Here is a 19,009-nt window from a genome sequence, read left to right as displayed (position 1 = left end):
AGACCCAATTACAAATTTAAGCATAATTTAAAACTTAACCAAGGAAATTTTAGTGAAAAGGTATTTTACGCCCATTTTTTTCAAAGCGTGTTTCATAAAAAAACGCTTTTCTTGAAACAATTTTTCAGGTGTAAATTTTGCCTATAACATCGCATTTTTGTAGATAATTGAATCAAATTCGAGTTCCTGAGACAATTTAACATGAGAAACGTGAACAAAAAGTTTATTTTCATCCATTTAGAAATTAAAATTCATTCATTAAAAATGAAAGTTTAAAAAAATCAGAATGTGCTTTTTCTTTGTCGATTCGAAAAAAATCGGCTCGAAAAATCAGGGGGCAGAACTTTATTTTTTTTCAATAAACATCAAAATTACAATGGAAATTTAAGTGTCAGCATTCCCCTGGGTTCAAAATCATTTTAAGCAAGTTTGGGTTTATTTTAAAAAAATGAATTATAAAAGTTTTCGATGTACAGTACAGCAAAAAAACTGCTAAAATGTTTGTTTTCGTAAAATCTGAATTCCTATCGTACGAAATCGTAATTCCTTGAACCAATTGGGATGTTTCACACTTCATTCTGTCGTTTAGCCCTTTCACTTTTCATTGACCTAGAGTGCTCATATTTGGTCCAAAAAATCTCTGAAAATTTCAAACGACGTCCCTAACATGCAATTTTGAAACACAATAACTCACGGCGTGTTTTCTAGAACAACCTTATCACGAAAAAACAGTCATCGCCACTTTCAAATGTGTCTGATAGGAAATTTTCTCAGCTTTCCAATGCTTCTAAGAGCGATATGTTTCATCGGGAAATTTCTGAGATATCTCTATTTTAAGTTTTTTGGTTTTAAATTCCTTTATTATTTATTGGAAACTTTATACTAACAGTTCAGAAAACTTATCAAATGATGTGTTTCATGAGTCATTTACTCATCAAAATGTTTCCACATTTTGATGAGTAAGACATGAAACAACTTTGTAGAAGGTTGCAAACCGCTAAACATTTTGAAAATTATGTTTTGTCTAAGTTTTTCAATATATGGAATTTATTCAGAAATTAAAATCATAAAACAGTGTAAAAATGTATTTTTTACAAGAATTATTTGATAATTACATATTTTTTGTGTACAAATATCACGTGTCTACTCTGATTTAGCTTGTTCAATCGAAACTTTGGCAGGTTTGTGATTGTTAATGGTATTATTGAATTTTAATGAATAAATTTGATATTTTCTTAAGCAAACATTAACCAGGAACATAAATACAAATATGATTTGAAATCGAAAATGTACTACATATTACTGTAACAAGCTTCAAAAGTCATATTTTCATGAGTATAAAATAAAGATAATTTTTTTAAATGTTTTCTGTAGAAAATGCACTTAAAAGTAGCAATAAAACTCGAGTCTTCCAATTCAGAATTCTGAAAACACCGTCACAAACATTTATTTTTGTTTGAACAAAAATTAAATAGTATTTTAACAAAAAAAATCTAACAGAAACTTTCTTTCCAAACTATTTGAACAAAAATCAAGACTATATATTTTTTTAAGATGAGATTAAAGATGAGAGTGCGCTAGGGTCTGATTAGATTAGATTAGATTAGATGAGATTAAAGATGAGAGTCTTATAAACTTCTAAAATATTGCTAATTCCTTGATCATTTAATACAAAAAAAAACTGAAACAATCATTTCATACTAATGAAAAGTATTTCTCCTAAAGCTAGCAACAGTAATTTGCAGTATAATTTCGAGTATAAAACATGTTTTGTATCCATGCAACTAGTTAGTGTTTGATTAAGGAAATATGATATTTATTCATAAAAATCTTAAAAACCCCATCAATCTCAAACATGTAGAAATTTCGGTTGTATCAGCTAATTCCAAGCTGAATCAGAGCAGACCGGTGTTATTTGTACACAACAATTATGTAATAATCTATTTGTTCTTGTGAAAATAATATTTCAATACGGTTTTATTATTTTCAAAATCAAAATAAATCCCACATATTCAAAAATTCGGTTAAAACTTAATTTTCAGTTGCAAGTTGTTTCTTGTCATATTTTGCACCTTTTGGTCAGTAAAATACACATGAAACACATCATTTGACAAGTTTCCTGGACTGTTATTTAAAAGTTTCCAATAAATAATAAAGGAATTTAAAACCAAAAAACTTAAAATAGAGATATCTCAGAAATTTCCCGATGAAACATTTCGCTCTTAGAAGCATTGGAAAGCTGAGAAAATTTCCTTTAAGACACTTTTAAAAATAGTGATGACTATTTTTTCTCTTACATTTGACTCGATCATGAGTATTGTCCAGTAATTTTGCAAAAAGCTATATTCAGCAAATTTAATGTTTGGAGAAGAAAACTGTACAGTTCCACCCCATGAGATGCAACATCTTCGTCAAAGGTCAACTATTTCCGTTTTACTGCATCAATCCTGATCCGAAGTCCTGTCAACCATCCAAAGACTAGGAATGTTTGTTCACTTCATCCCTCTCCAGAGTGGTTTGTGGACAGCCTTACCAGGAATCCCCTTCACTGGAAATGTTGCACGGAATTACACACGTAAATCTGAGGCACTCACGTACTATACGAGCTCTCTTCCGTTTAATACGATGATGCTGTATATTATTTTACGTCCCCAACCCTCCGAGCATAGCAGCTGGTACTCCTTCGAGCCAGCTCTTTCAAAACTGACTCACTAGTTGTGTGATTCAATAATCTTCCTACGAGGCCACTTGCAGTGTAGAGTAGCCCGGGGCAAGTGTGCGCACCTAACAAACATCGTTCTGGTTTCTACTGAAAATGAACGATTTATCATTAGATCTTGTCATCAAAAGCAAGCTATACCGATTGCCTTCAAAACGTATTACCAGTCTTTTTCAAAAAAGTTATGTAGTTCGAGATGTAGGCAAAATCTGTAAAAATCTGCCCCGGCCTTGGGGCAAGTGTTCGCATTGGGTATTATAATTTTTTAGTTAACTATTTTACATTGGGACCGTGGTGTAGGGGTAAGCGTGGTTGCCTCTCACCCAGTCGGCTTGGGTTCGATCCCAGACGGTCCAAGTGGCATTTTTCGAGTCGAGATTTGTCTGATCACGCCTTCCGTTGGATAAGGAAGTAAATGTTAGCCCCGGTCTAACCTAGAGGGTTAGGTCGTTAGCTCAGTCCAGGTGCAGGAGTCGTCTCCCTGGGTCCTGCCTCGGTGGAATCGCTGGTAGGCAGTTGGACTAACAATCCAAAAGTTGTCAGTTCGAATCCCGGGGTGGATGGAAGTTTAGGTGTAAAAAGAGGTTTGCAATTGCCTCAACAATCAAGCCTTCGAACACCTAGGCCAAGCCTTCGAACAAGGCAATGCTGTAGAGCGAATAATTTGATTTTGATTTGATTTTGAGTTAACTATTTTATCTATTTTAGTTTAAAGAGTTGTTTTGCAGTCAAAATACAAAAAAAACACGATAATTCAAAAAAGAAATAATCATAAGAATATTTGTGACAAATAGTTTCGATAATTTCAAATTGTGATATGACTTTTCACAATTAAGGTTATTTGTTAAAATTATTGATATTTAGTTTTTTTCATCGTTTCAACCATTTTCATTGCTATTAATAGCAATGAAAATTGCTGCACTGGCCAGAAAAGGCTAGTGCGCACTCTTGTCCCATGCGCACTGTTACCCCGGTTTACTCTACATACAAGGATATCCCATCAACTGGGGGTGGCTCGGATCACAGTCCATGAGCTGGTCTGTTTTAAATGTATTCATCCATTGGAATATGGAATGTTTCCAACCAAATCGGGACAAACTTAGTACAGAGATGGCCGATCAATCCAATTTCTGGTAATCTGTAAAATAAAACTTTAATTTCGCCGCAAAAAAAAAAATAATATTCTCCATATTTCATCGATTTTAACCTTAGGCGTCCACCAGCTGATTCATCCCATTGGAGAGCAGGCAATGTACCAAACTCCAACGCAACAGGAATGCCCCATCCGGGCAATTCAAGTTCACAGCCCGGGTGTGGGTGGCGCACGAGATGTGTCCAGGGGACAGAGAAAGGAAAACAAACATCCCACCTTCGCAGCTGCTCCCAGTCTAACCTAGCCCAACAAACTGACCCCGCATCCATCGTTGACGTCGACCTGGGTCAGTCGATGAGGGGACGCTGCTGACCTTGCCTTTAAAATGGAAGGAAATGGAATCAACGCTGGCGTTGTCCCACGTATAGGTCTATCTATTTCAAGTCCCTCTGGCTGGCAAATGGTTGATACCAACACGGTCAGCGCGCCTTCAGCACCATCAGGAAATAAATGTCTCCTTTTGGAATGAAAATAGACTTTGATTTAAAGGATTTCAGCCGGGTTGGCCGTTGAAAATGACAAAAGTGCCGGGATTGTTAGCCATTTCAATCGAAATCGTATTAGGGCGCCGACAGGTTGGTCGGCCAATATGTGCAGACTATTGGGTTTAAACTGTTTCTGAAAATAGAACATACAAGGACATTTGAGGGGATAGTAAGGTGGACCCCCTTTTTTGAAACGGACTAGCGTTTGTGAATACATAACCTTGGTTGTGCAGTTCTATGACGAGAAGGAAATTGAAAATATACGCAAATACATATTCAGTACACAAGGTCAAGACAAACTTGATTTCTGATGTCTTCAAGTTATGTTCAGAACCATCATTGACAGGCATTGCCCCAAGAGTTAATGACACCATCTATAACCTTAAGCTAGTGAAAACCGGCAAAAAAAGATCTCACACCAAAAAATGTTAAATTAGTAGCAATATTTTGACTATAATTTAAACTGTAAGCTTTATTCAAACTTTGAGATATAATTTCAAAAGGCATCTCCTTAATCACCGTAAACCTGTTTTAATCCCTGCAAACAAGGCAATTTCAAAAAGCTTCCATGTCCAATTGTTACCCGGCAGCGCAGTCCTTCTGGTAATCTTCAAAGGCATCCTCACCAGCTCCACGGTAAAAAGCTCGACCACGAAATTTTACCCAAGGTAAGCTCCTTATTGTTCACTTTTTTTTTTTGCGCTATCACAAACCGCTTATTCGGTGAGGCTTATCTAGCTCGCATCAATCTAGAAAGTTACCGGAGCTGCAAGCGAACACCCTCATACCTCTTCACCGTGCCACGTGGCCAAGAAACCTGCCCGAACACGTGAGCCATCGCCGTGGTCGTTATTCTTCTCATTTCCCAATGGTTATCGCGTTATATGCGGTATTATCCTGGCGCGAGTTATCCTTTTCCCACGACCACAAGAAGAGTGGCAGCATCAGCATAAACGTTGTCAGGATTTCTTTTTTTTTTTCGCGTTACTTCTCCTCCTGGTGTTGTTATCTTTCGAGGACGTAGGTTTTCGTCTTACAATATAGGACGAGAAGGAAAAAAAAGACGACACCGTGGCTAGCTGGTTCAGTTTCCGAGAACGAGAAAGGGTTGAAGCTGGATTTGGGGGATTACCTCGTAAGGAAATCAATAAAAATCTTAAACTTCGTGAGTTAAGAAAATATTTGGTATTTTTTGTAGCATCAGGTGAACCCTTTTAAAGCGTTCAAACAACAAAAATAGATTTTTTTTTAGAAAATTTTTAAAGAAGAAGGAAACATAAGGGAACACAATTTCCTCGCCGAAAAAACAACAGCATGAGTGGAACACTTCCAATCATTCTTGCAAATGAGAAAAAAAGGAGATCTCGATGATAAATTTCCTGAAAGAAACCAGTTTGTACAACAAAATCAAAAACCTTGTTACGTTGTTTAAACTTTAAAGTAATGATGTTACTGTACAATCTGTAGATAGTTTTTTCAAAGCAGATATCACGGTTTTTTTTAATCAAAATTACTACTGGAACCAGTGTGAACCGTTTTTGATCCATAAATTAGTAGGGGAACAGCATCTAATTCCAGCGTTGTTGGCCGGCCAGAACTGTGACATTCAATTAAAGCTAATTAAAAGCGTTTTCGACTGAATTCGAATGATAAATAGCTGAATAAGAAGTGAGCAAGCAAGTTTCAATCAAAAGTTTTGCAAAATTAGTTGTTTAAATAATGAAAATCAGCAAATTGGATGGAGTTAGGCGCGAGTGCTTAACCTCCCAAAAATACGAGAACAACAGGAAAAGTAAGTAATCATACAACAGAATTGCAAAAGGTAAACGACAAACTATTATCCAAAGATTTTTTTTACAGGGAATTTAACGTTCTGTCAGGATATGTAATAAAAATTAGTAATTTTGTCAAAACGTCGCAACGTCACAGCACTTATACACTTTTGATAGTTTGAAACTTTAAAACCAGATTAAATACGTGTTATAGTAAATCTTTGGTCAGGTTTTTTGAATATCTATCCGATGACCTGTAATTGTAGTTTAATTTGGTAATGATATCGTGTTAGTTTACACTTCATATCAAGAAAAGAAAAGCAAAAGCAACTTCAAAAAGATTTAGCACTTTCTTAAGTTAACAAAAAGTTAGATTAAGTTATTGATTTAGCTTGATTTTATGGTATCTTCTGAAGATCGTTTAAAACGATTTAACAAGATAGACCAAGGGATTCTCAAATGATCAAAATGTCATGTATAGTTTTCCCGACTTTGTTTTTCCTGGTTTTTTTATATGACTGCTAAACCACCGCCAAAGCGCTGAGTATGTTTGTTGATTCGCGGTAAGAAGCCAATGTAATGCATATGAGCAGTTCTCTAGGATTTCGGTCATTCGTTTTTTTTTTGTATTTTTTAATCCGACTGAAACTTTTTTGGTGCCTTCGGTATGCCCAAAGAAGCCATTTTGCATCATTAGTTTGTCCATATAATTTTCCATACAAATTTCGCAGCTGTCCATACAAAAATGTTGTATGAAAATACAAAAATCTGTATCTTTTGAAGGATTTGTATTTTTTCAACTTCATTTTTCGATGTAAAATTTAATTTGCAATCAAAAAGTACAATATTACGCCCTTTTTAAATGTTAGTCTTGATTTGAAAATTTTGAAAATATTGTTTTTGAAAAGATCGAAAAATTTCACGAATGTTTCATATTTTAAAATTGAAAATCGGACCATTAGATGCTGAGATATCGACATTAAAAAATGGTGGGCTGTTTGGGTGAGACTTAGAAAACATCAATTTTCCTGTTTTTAAACCTTTGCATTGCAATATCTCAGCAAGAAGCAAAATATAGAGAATTTTCTCAACTTTTTAAAAATATTTTTTTCAAAAGTGTGCAAACATGTGCTCTAATTTAAAAAAATTAAAAACTGCGACTATTTTCAAAAAAGTCACCTAAATATGGATACAACTTGAAAACGGTGCACTTTATCAAAATTTTACAAAAGTACTTTTTGATTGCAAATTTGATTTTACATCAAAAAATTAAGTTGAAAAAATTTTGCGACCAATATTTCGATTTTTTGAAAAAATTCAGTATTGTTTAAAAAATTCATAACTCGGTCAATGATTTTTTGCACAATCTGGAAATTTCTGAAAAGTTGGCATTTTATGTCCTCTAAAATATATCAAAAAATAAAAAAAAAATTAAAAATAGTGTTTTTTTGCAAATCAAATTTTAGTGATAAAAAGTTAAATAAAAAAATCACCAAATTTTTTTTACCGTGTACCCTTTTTTCCAGTGTAGTCCGTATCTATACCTACAACTGTGCCAAATCGATCAAAAAATTCCTTCAAAAGATACAGATTTTTGAATTTTCATACATCATTTTTGTATGGACAGCTGCGAAATTTGTATGGAAAATTATATGGACAAACTAATGATGCAAAATGGCTTCTTTGGGCATACCGAAGGCACCAAAAAAGTTTCAGTCGGATTAAAAAATACAAAAATTAAAATTGAAGAAAAAAGACCGATTTCGTAGAGAATTGCTCATATAAAATAAAGCAATTAGATTTTTTGTAGTGCAGTTCTTTTTTTATTAGTTAAGTGATTAATGACACCTTTGTTACAATCCAAATAGTGATATTTAAATTTGAACGGGATGGAAAGGTGGTATATAAAAAATGTTATGCAAAACGCTTTTTAAAATATGTGTTATGTAATACGCTTTTTAAAATATCAAACAAAATATTAGCTAACAAAACAATTTGTCGAGCTGAGTATTTTCACACATCATAAAATTTCTTTTTCCATCGTTGCCATGCCCGACCTGCCTTAATTGATGGCCACATTTTTCTCCAACTTGCTTCATTAGCCCTGGAAATGCCGTACAATCGTATCATTAGAAGTTAATCTGATGTCTGTCTGATGTGAAGCAGATACATTCCGATTGTAAGTTATAAATAGACTCTGTGTTCCAAATAACGTTTGAAAAGGGTTTCAATTTTACTGAAGAATCATCATAAATTTAGAACATTTTCTAAAAAAAAATCTAATGTCAATAAATAATCGCGAAAAAATCATTTTCGCTTTCGAACCTTTTCACCCGCGAAAGAGAGAGGAGGCAAATCACGCAAAAGAAAATCGCTCCCGAAATTCTCTAAGAAAATCAATCTGCTGATGATTTTTAGTGAATTTCCTTGTCCGCACCACTCAAGAATATTTATTTCACATTGTTTACACACATTGCCCATCTACAAAATGTGACAGGTCATTGATGATGATTTTTTAGATTCTTTTTACCGATCTTTCGTGCGCGAGAGAGGAAAGCCATGCTCCATTCGGATTTTTTCTCTTGATGAACATCCAAAGATTTTCTTTTAATGATGATTATTCCCTCGCTGGTCAATTGACTTAATCTGGATTTATCTAGTTGTAATTACATCGACAACGTCAAATGAAGAGTCGACTTTATTTTTTATAGAAAAAAAAACGTTACTTAATCCACCTTTAGGTGGTTGGTGCCTTTCTCTCATTTATAAAGTGAATTCCCCCCTACAGACTTTTTGTCATGTTTTTACATACACCGCCGTGTGGAAATGGATTGAGGCTATGTAAATTCAGAGCATTTTTTAAATTGCTTGTAATTTTAGATAGGTCAGGCAGATCTTGAAAATTCTTAATCCACAAGAAAGGTCATTTCAGAACCTTTCTAAAAATATATTATATGGCAGGTTTTCATGCAAAAATTACCCTTTTTTGCAAACTGTGAAATTTATATGCAGCAGTTTTTTAAGCATAATTTTCGATGTGCTTTACTAAATCTTAAAAATTTCAATAGGGACTTATGGGACCGAACAGAATGAGGCCAACACGGTCAAAATCGGCTCAGCTAGTGACGAGATATTCCAGTGACATTGATTCAGTACACATGTCTACATACAGCCAAACACATAGACATTTGCTCAGCTGGTGATTTTGAGTCGATATGGGTCATTCCATCTCAACTGTGCACGAAAAAGTGCAAATTTTGAAAATTACCCTCTCCGATCCAGCTCAAATTTGGCAGAGCTGTTGAGACTATCAAAACATGCAAGAATCCCGAATTTCATCCAAATCGGACCACCCCCTCCATTTTTGTACCTCCCCAAAAAATTGACTTTTTGGCGATTTTTGAGCAAACCTCCTAGTTTCAAACGATGATAATTCAGGAACCACAAATCTTAGAGGGTCGGTCTTAGACTCAATTTGGAAGGAAATTGGACGTAGAATCCATTTCCGTGATCAAAATGTTGATTAATTTATTTTTTCTACCTGTATTGCGCAATTGAAAATTTTAAACGGCCGTATCTCAAAACACCCCAACTTATTTTTTTTATTTGACCTCACCATCGTGTTCCCCGGCCAATTTTACATAAGAATCACTTATCGACAGAAATGAATATGTTTCGTTCCAGAGATATCGAATTTTAAAGTTTTGTGTTTTCGAGATTACCTACATCAGCTTCATTCGCCGCATCTGCTAGAAGAACACACGCGGGCTGGTCAATAACTGCTACCTGGTGTTCTGGGAGATGATTAATTTAATTTATATTTTTATAATTTTACGCAAATATTTATTCAAATGGCTAATAGGGGAAATTCTCGTATGTTTTGCAGGTTAAGTCCTCGCTCCTAGTTTCGTCCAATTTGCTCATTTTCACTATTCAAACAACAAATTTTGCAAAACTTTTGATAGAAATTTGCTTGTTCACTTCTTATTGAGCTATTTATCACTCGATTTCAGTTGAAAACGCTTTTAATCAGCTGTAACTGAATGCCTAAGCGCTGATATAGCAACATTAGAGGAACGCTGGAATTAGATGCTGTTCCCCTACCTTGATCAATCTATTTTTGTGAAAGGAATATTTATTGGGTTATTTGGAATCAGACATGCATCCGCTCTAACTCCTCTTTTAGAAGAACTTGTTTGGCATTTCACGTAGAAGATACCCAGCATGTTGTGCCAGTGATTAGAATACGCTAATTACGCTTGTCTTTTAGGCTCCCGAAGACCCTGAGAGATTATTTTGAAACCCAACTGAGATATAGGTTAAGAACTCTTAATTGCACTCAAAGAGCTTTTAAGAAGTTCTTCTTGAGAGCTTAAGAGAACATTAAATGAAAATATAGCTAAAATCGGGTTTTCCAGTGAACCAATGTTTTCTACACATTATTCAAGCCAAAAACAAGAGATTTTTACCTAGCAACAAGCACAACATTGCTTTAAACGAAAATGTCATCTAGAACAAGCTGAGTGCCGTTAAAAAGAGCTCATAGTGCCGATGCATGTCTGTTTGGAATGCACCGTTTTTTTACGTGTTGCTAACCGTTTTAGAGTACCTCCGAGGCCATGACTAGGACCTTTATCATGGGCGATAGCAAAATAGTGCCATTCAGCAAAAACCCCAAAACCTGCTTTATTACTATTATTATTATTATTATAGTTTATTATTGACACTTTACCATAATTTGCCAAATCTGATTTATGGTTTAAAAGATTGATCATGTTGGAGCCAACTGAAACAGTGGATGATCGCACCTTTTCCACACGCCACTGGACTCGCGGTTGACAGCCAAGCCTGTCAAGCCGCGAATGTCGTGACAGTGCATTAGGCATGACTTACAGTTGTCACCAAGAGTAAATAAAATCATAACAGTTAAGATAGAGAACAAACAACACGCGTTTTTATTAGCTGGACAATTCTCGTCCTTTTAATTGTAAATTAGTTTATCTTTGTGCCCGCGTACCACCTCGGCCACCGTGGGTACGTTTGGGGCTACAAAAGATCATATTAAATCTTTTTTTATATTGTGAGCCAGCTCCATTTGATTAAAAGAATCCAAGAATGATAGAAGAAAAAAAAAATACTGTTGTCCGGACGGTGTCGAAATCATCGCAACTAAATTTGGGGAATTAGCCGCTTTGCAGCAGATAAAATTTTGTGATTTTCTTACATTTTTCAGTTTTATACTTTCCAGAAATCCTTTTCCTACTCCTTGTGATCGTCCTTCACTAGAGTACAACGTATCAACAAATTTTTTATCATTTTAGTTCATATTTTTTACTCAATAGCACAGAAATTTACTTCATTCATTTTTTTTTTTTTTTTGAGCAGATAAACATTCGCGATTAAACTCCAGTTTCCAGTGTTATACAGTTCATTTTTGCCCAATTTGATAAAGATTATTTATGATGATATATTATTTCAATAAATGATCAGGTAGCAGTTATTGATCAGCCCGCCTGTGTGCTTCTAGCAGATGCGGCGAATGAAGCTGATGTAGGTAATCTCGAAAACACAAAACTTTAAAATTTGATATCTCTGGAACGAAACATATTCATTTCTGTCGATAAGTGATTCTTATGTAAAATTGGCCGGGGAACACGATGGTGAGGTCAAATAAAAAAAATAAGTTGGGGTGTTTTGAGATACGGCCGTTTAAAGTTTTCAATTGCGCAATACAGGTAGAAAAAATAAATTAATCAACACTTTGATCACGGAAATGGATTCTACGTCCAATTTTCTTTAAAATTGAGTCTAAGACCGACCCTCTAAGATTTGTGGTTCCTGAGTTATCATTGTTTGAAACTAGGAGGTTTGCTCAAAAATCGCCAAAAAGTCAATTTTTGGGGAGGTACAAAAAATGGAGGGGGTGGTCCGATTTGGATGAAATTCGGGATTCTTGCATGCTTTAGTAGTATCAACAGCCCTGCCAAATTTAAGCAGGATCGGAGAGGGTAATTTTCAAATGCTGTTCCGCTTCGGATGGAATGACCCATATACAAATGAAGGTAGGTCTACGACGTTTTTATACAAAGTTCATTTTTCGAGTGATTTTATAGCCTTCTTTCAGTAAGGTGTGGAAGGCAAAACATTAGGTCATAATTAAAAAATTATTTTTGAGAAAGTTTAAAGCAATAATATGTTCAATTTCGTGCAAACTGTCTTACCAAAACGAAACCAAATTAACTCGAGTCAACCCCGAAACGAAAATGGAAACGAAACTTTTCTTCGCAAAAGTTCCTAGTTTTCCTTCTAGCTAAGCTGTGTCATGTTTCGTTTATTTTTTTCCTGTCTTACTTGTTCACTTTTTAAATTCCCTCTTTTCTCGCAGCACATTTCCTATCCTTTCAGCAAAGACTTGTAAGACTTGTGTTACACCTCTCTCTCTATATATCAATTGGGAGCGCGCTTGGGAGTTGGTTCTTTGTGGTACACCTACAAACTGAATATATTCCGTTCGGTCGTCTGCTTGGTAAATCCCATTAAGTAAATTGTGTGCTCGGTGAGAGTGAGATGTTTATAATGCCACAAACACACAATCGTTCTCGTTTTCTGTGATGGCATTTTACCTGACTTTTTTTTTGTGTGATGTTGTTGGACCATCTCCTTTTCCACTTTAATGGTTACACGAATTTCCATCTCGCAATGCAGGATTGCGAGGCTAGATGTCCCTCTTTATGGTCCAGGCTATCGCCAAGGTGTGTCTTTTTTTTTTGCAGACTCATAAGAGCTTAATGATGTGTAATTTAGCGCGGTTGTACATTGATAATAGAGGATGGGAATAATACTGATCTGGTGTGTTATTTGTTGTAATTTTCTTAAAGTTTAAGATGCAACTTTCGAAAACGTACACTTCTCGTTATTTTTTTAATTTGCCTCAAGCTCTTAGCCTTCATTTGATTCCTTTTGAACTAGATCAGAACTAAGCAAATGTAGACACACAAATCGCGTTTGAAGTGCTAATAAAAGGAGAAGAAATTTTCAAAATTTGAAAAAGGAGAAAAATTCTGAAATCTGTTGTTTAATTTACACTTTATGTTGACATATTCTGTGTAAATAATCAACTTTCTTCTTTTTTGTTTCATTACATTCCTAAAGTCTTGCAATGGTTTGATGAAGCGCAAAACCAAATCAGTTGCAACATAAACTTGAGATACATGTCCTCGCAAACACTCTAAAGCGGATAAACATCCGTACAAACAAAACTCTGACAGGGTGGTCAGGGTGGTTTAGTCATATTTTTCCATTATTCAACATTCTCGACATTTCCATTATTCAACATTCTTCAACATTTCTTTTCATGTTGTCAAAACAAAAGGGACAAAAGTGATAAAACTCGCTTACTTTTTCAAAAGGTTGGTTGGTCACTTTTTCGTTTGATACTTTTTTAGTGTGTACCCCGTTGGTTGGTCAAGGTCAAACTAAAAAGTGACGATCTGTCACTTTTTACACGGCGCTCATGCACATTATCAAAACAAACGTTGTGTGAACTCCAGGGTGTCAAACTAAAAAGTGACCCCGTTCGTTTGACAACAGTTGGTGTCAAACCATCGGTGTTTGAGTGTACAACTTTGTGGACCATTGTTACACTCTAAACCAGACATGCATCGGCACTAAGAGCTCTTTTTAACGGCACTCAACTTGTTCTGGTTGGCATTTAAGTTTAAAGTAATGATATGCTTGAAAACAATTTTGAGTATGCCATGGCATCGGGTGTACAATTTTACATACAATTCTCTTTGGCATTAAATTTCCACCTCATCACCTTCTCAGGCTGCAGATTATTGAAAAACTTGTATTTTTTTCGCATATTCAAAAATGGAAGGAGTCGTGCCGCCTTCCGTCACGAGATATAAGAAATGGACCTCAGATTCGTGATCAGGGACAAAAGTTTCAAGCAAATCGAGGAGGTCGTTGCAACTTTTCCCGATTTCGTGTGAATTGGTAGAGAATTACCCAACAATAATTTGTTACATATTTTGAGGTAAGTGTTTGACTTTCTTTCAACTTGGGAACATTTATTAAAGAATTTCCATTGATAAACAAATATTGTCAAGCTCAAACATGTATTCAAACCGAAAAAAAAAAATTATAATAATAAATTTAAAAAATCATTATTTTCAACCCTGAAAAATCGAATCACCCTAGTCACACCGCTCAAGGAGCACACTCCGGGTGGGTTGTACCTGTGACGATGTGTTTATCCAGGATTCAGTGGCACGTAAAATTTCGTTAACGATACACCGATTCCGAGCGGGGCTGACTGCCAGTCGATCTGCGATGTTTGGTTTCCCGTCGTCGACGTTGTTGGTCGGTAAATACACTTTTGGTATTCACGAGGGCAAACTTGTCTGGTTATCCAGTGCTGTTTACCTTCCGATTGTAAAACAGAGCATACATTTGGAATAGGATTTTTAAATGAAGAAACCATGTTGAATATTTTTTTCGAAATTTCGCTCAATTTAAAACAAAATTGTTGTAAACGAGTTACAAAATTTGCATCCCTTAATTCAAATCGAATTAAAATCCTTGACACAGATTCGACACCACCCTGGTGGGATATTCAACATTTCCAGTTCCTGAATCCTGGGTGCAAATGGAAATGACTTGCCACAGAGCAAAGGGAAATCGTTTTACGTCACATGTGAGAGTTCGCAACAGTGTCAAGGTCTAGCAAACATTCAATTGGCCGAGCACTGAAAGCAACGCAGTTTCTCAGCAGCTTGTGATCAGTTGAAGAGATTACAGAATATCCATTTAATGTTTTGCTTCCTGGAAACGTCAATTTTTACTGAAGAAAACACATTGCTACTGAATTCGGTTAATTAATTTACAGGCTAGGCACGATTTAACGCTCAAATAAGTTGTAACCTTCCGATCCCCATAACTCCCCTTTACGACCTTGACCGATTGAAGTTACGATAGGTCGTATCACATAACCTCGCACAATAAACACACCCCCACTAAATGGGTGGTGGCCGTGAACATCATACGGCATGATTTATCTTTTCTTGACCTACCGATAGCTAGTCAGGCATATCGCAGAGAGAGAGAACGAGTAGGAACAATGTTATCATCGTTTTTATCCATCTGGAAAAAAAGGATGCTCCCTCCCCCCGCAGAAGGCCATTAAATCGGATCACTATAATGGAACGATAAGGTTTTGCGGTAAAATAGTGTGCAAGAGCTGGAGGAAAACCGTTGGAAGATATGTTTTCCCTAGCTGCTATTTTGTTACAACATGACGTGATGATGTTGTCCAAACGGATTGTGTTCATAAATCATACGTGGCGTATTATGATGGAAATATCACAAGACAAGACTTCAAACAATGATTTTTTTTAATATGGTTACTTTTTCTATGGTAAAACTAAATATCTTGCATCATAAGTTTATTTATACAAGACCTGGCATGTCTAGATGATTCTAGAACTTTGCACAACTCTATATTAACAATTTTTTCTTTTGTGTGTGTAAAATAAAGTACATTACAATAATACATAATATTATGATGTAATTAATTAATATAAGCACGACAAATTTTGCTATTTATTTTCATGTGACTTCTTTTCTTTTATTGTTACGCAATAAAAATAATAATTTATTCTTAGATCTTTAGATTCTGGACCCTATCAGGAGCGGCCGTGGCTGACTGGTTACGGTGTTCGCTTTATAAGCGAATGGTTCTGGGTTCGATGCCCATCTGCTCCCAACGAGAAAGTTAAGAACATAGAAATCTGAAATGATGAATATGAACGAAAAATCAAAGTTGCTCGAGGCGCGGTTCGATCCCCCGTCCTTTGGATTGGTAAGCAAAAATGCTAACCACTACGCCATGACGACTTGGTGAGCGTAGACTGGAATTAGGAATACTGTTACAGAGAGCGAGTTGTGGCGCTATAACCACGGCAAATAGTGTCCAGGGCATTCGTGGAAATACAATGTCCCATCCCAGAGGATCCCGGAGTACCAAACCTTCTTAGCATGGTGCTCCCAACGAATACAACCAAAAAATCTCGGAGCGTATGGTGGTGTGTCCCCACGCTTCTTCCTCCCCTGTCGATTCAGAATTGTGTTGTTGTTCGAACACTCAGTGCTCAAACTCAACCCAATTACGAGTCATCTCTGCGATACGGCTTTACGCAGTAGGCCTGGCCGCTTTAACGCTTGTGATGTCTCAATGCATTTCAATGCAATGGCGCACTACAAATGTTAATAAATGACAAGAAGAGTGCTAGGCGTCATCTAACCTAAGGCACTCTCCAGGATCCCTTCGAAAGATTGGCTGCGCTAGGGTCTGATTAGATTAGATTAGATAAGATTAGATCTTTAGATTCTGGACCCTATCTAAAGTTTAGTGACGGTATTGATTACACACCAATTTCTCATTATTGAATTCAGTTAAATTTACATAAATCGGCACTACTGAAATTTTCAGTAAATGATTTGACAGCGCCATACAAATTTTGAGCAGTTCTCTAGGATTTCGGTCATTCGATTTTTTTTGTATTTTTTAATCCGACTGAAACTTTTTTGGTGCCTTCGGTATGCCCAAAGAAGCCATTTTGCATCATTAGTTTGTCCATATAATTTTCCATACAAATTTGGCAGCTGGCCATACAAAAATGATTTATGAAAATTCAAAAATCTGTATCTTTTGAAGGAATTTCTTGATCGATTTGGTGTCTTCGGCAAAGTTGTAGGTATGGATACGGACTACACTGGAAAAAAATAATACATGGTAAAAAAAAATTGGTGATTTTTTTATTTAAAAAAAAATTGTGTTCATGAAATTGGGAAATTTTAATTTCTTGCTCTCAAATGGAATCAAATGGAATTCAACGGCTCCAAATTAGTCAGATTCGAGTGATTGATTACCTGTTAGATTATCTAATGAATATTTTCAATATTCAAACACCGCAATAATGGCTATTACTAGATCACTTTGAGGCATTTTTTAGGGTAATATATGAGCCAAAGACCCAAACTAAGACAATGAGAAATATATCTTCTTCATGATGCGGTTAATTAAAGAAAAAAATGTTGCGAGAACTTTGAATAATCTAGTTTGGACAGTTAACAATAATTAGACCTATACCGGTTTTGAATTGAAAATGTTTCATTAGCTGCTGAAAGCTTTTTGTAAAGTTTTAGTTTATCAAAAAATCGAGGACAAAATTTAAAAAAAAAAGCTATTTTCACCGCAAAAATGTACTAAAAATTAACACCATTATCAACATTAACAACATATTTCCCCATTAAGTTGTATACCATCCAGATTTTATAACATAAAGTGCCATACTATAGTTATATTTACCAGAATCACAAGTTGACCGTTCCGTCACGATGTTCACTGGATAGCCAAAATCTGCAAACTGTTCACTGCCCCCACTTTACAAACACAGGCCAGCTGGTTTCGATCTTCCGGACGCCACCTTCTGTTACCAGCCCAGATCTGCCTTCCTGTCTTCCCGGCAACAACACTTAAGTACACTGCCAAATATTTCTAGAACGTAGATTCGCAGTTTTCAGCTTTCGTTTTCTTCTATCAAGCGACGCTGTCGGAAAATTCGGAAAACTTTCTTGGCCTTTATCGGCAGACTTCACAAAAACCACTTCACTTTGAGAAACGAATAAACCCGGAAACCGACACCGCTCACACTGCCAATCGTTAATTTTGAATTTCCCAAAATTTTGGTTTCTGATTGGTTAAGTGGAGGACGCTGCAGGCTGCCTGCGTTTTTTTTTTTTGTTTTTTCAAGTACTAGCCGATAGTGTCGGTGCAAAATTTTGGAACCACTTCAAACCACCAGACACACTAAGCAACACCCGACGTGCTGATAACGTCCACACTGCCCTTGGTTCTGCCTGCCGGGGGTCAAGAAACCGTCCCCAGTTCCAAACCTTTTCTCCAACTTCTGTCTGACTGGGAAAAACTGTTCTCCGGAAAAATGCCTTCAACTGTTGCAGGAAAATTCGCGCGGGAAAAGCAACCAAACCAAACTTCAACCTCCAAAATGGTCTCACACACTCCAACCTGGCTGGGGGGGAAAACACGTCGTAATCGAGCGAATTCACAGCGTGAACTGAACGTTGCCAGCGATATTTTGCAACATTTTAGCGTCTGTTTCGCGGACCAAATCGAGCGCGCGCCTGTTTCACACACAGCATCCGACAGTCTTACAGCATCACATCTACTGCTCGAATCAGCATCTCAACGGCGGATGCTGTGCGGAGAGAGGGCGAGAGTGTTATCGCACGTTTTCAAAACAGAGAGTGGGAAGGCCGAGAGAGTGGGAGAGAAAGTTTAATACACTCTCAAACGGTTCATTTCGAATTTGAACCAGCAGCACGTGTTGATCGGTGGTCAACGTTACCTATGGTCTAAGTTGGTAATAACATAAAGAAGTTTTAAAAACCACTTATGTATCATTGTATAACGTCAATGTTGACTGAACTTAATTGCTTAAGACTAATCAACACGATGTCATATACAGACTTGATTATCCGAAGGACTTGGATAAATTTCACTTCGGATTATCGAATCATGGTCGTTTTTCGATTTCTTATTTTTGATTGTCAAGCTCAGAGTTCACACGAAACGCTGATAAGCGCTACCGAACAACATTGGTAATATGGCGTCGTTTGTTTAGGGACCATCCATAAACCACGTTTTTTTGTATGAAACGTGTACACTACGAAAAAAACGTGTAACGTCATGATTCGAAATCCGGACACTTAGTAGCATATCATTTTCGTTATAGCTGACAAAAAATCATGTAATAAGTTGGAAATGAAGAAATATCATCAGGATGTAGTATAAACA

The 19,009-nt window shown here is 36.2% G+C and overlaps 1 protein-coding gene across 5 annotated transcripts in view; it reads right to left on the bottom strand.

Annotated features, from left to right (window-relative positions):
- LOC6047584 (solute carrier family 22 member 21) overlaps positions 1 to 19,009 on the bottom strand; it is an 84,521-nt gene that overhangs the window by 35,492 nt on the left and 30,020 nt on the right. For 2 of the 5 annotated variants that reach the window (XM_038260615.1, XM_038260616.1), the window contains exon 1: positions 17,501 to 18,295. The exons of the other annotated variants lie outside the window; for them this stretch is intronic. The gene's annotated coding sequence lies outside the window, so the exon portion shown is untranslated. Of the gene's footprint in view, positions 1 to 17,500; positions 18,296 to 19,009 lie in introns of those variants that run through there. 5 annotated transcript variants of the gene reach the window in all.

Source organism: Culex quinquefasciatus, chromosome 3 (assembly GCF_015732765.1).
Source record: "Culex quinquefasciatus strain JHB chromosome 3, VPISU_Cqui_1.0_pri_paternal, whole genome shotgun sequence".
Taxonomy (NCBI): Eukaryota; Metazoa; Arthropoda; class Insecta; order Diptera; family Culicidae; genus Culex; species Culex quinquefasciatus.
This window is presented reverse-complemented; position numbering and strand designations above follow the sequence as displayed.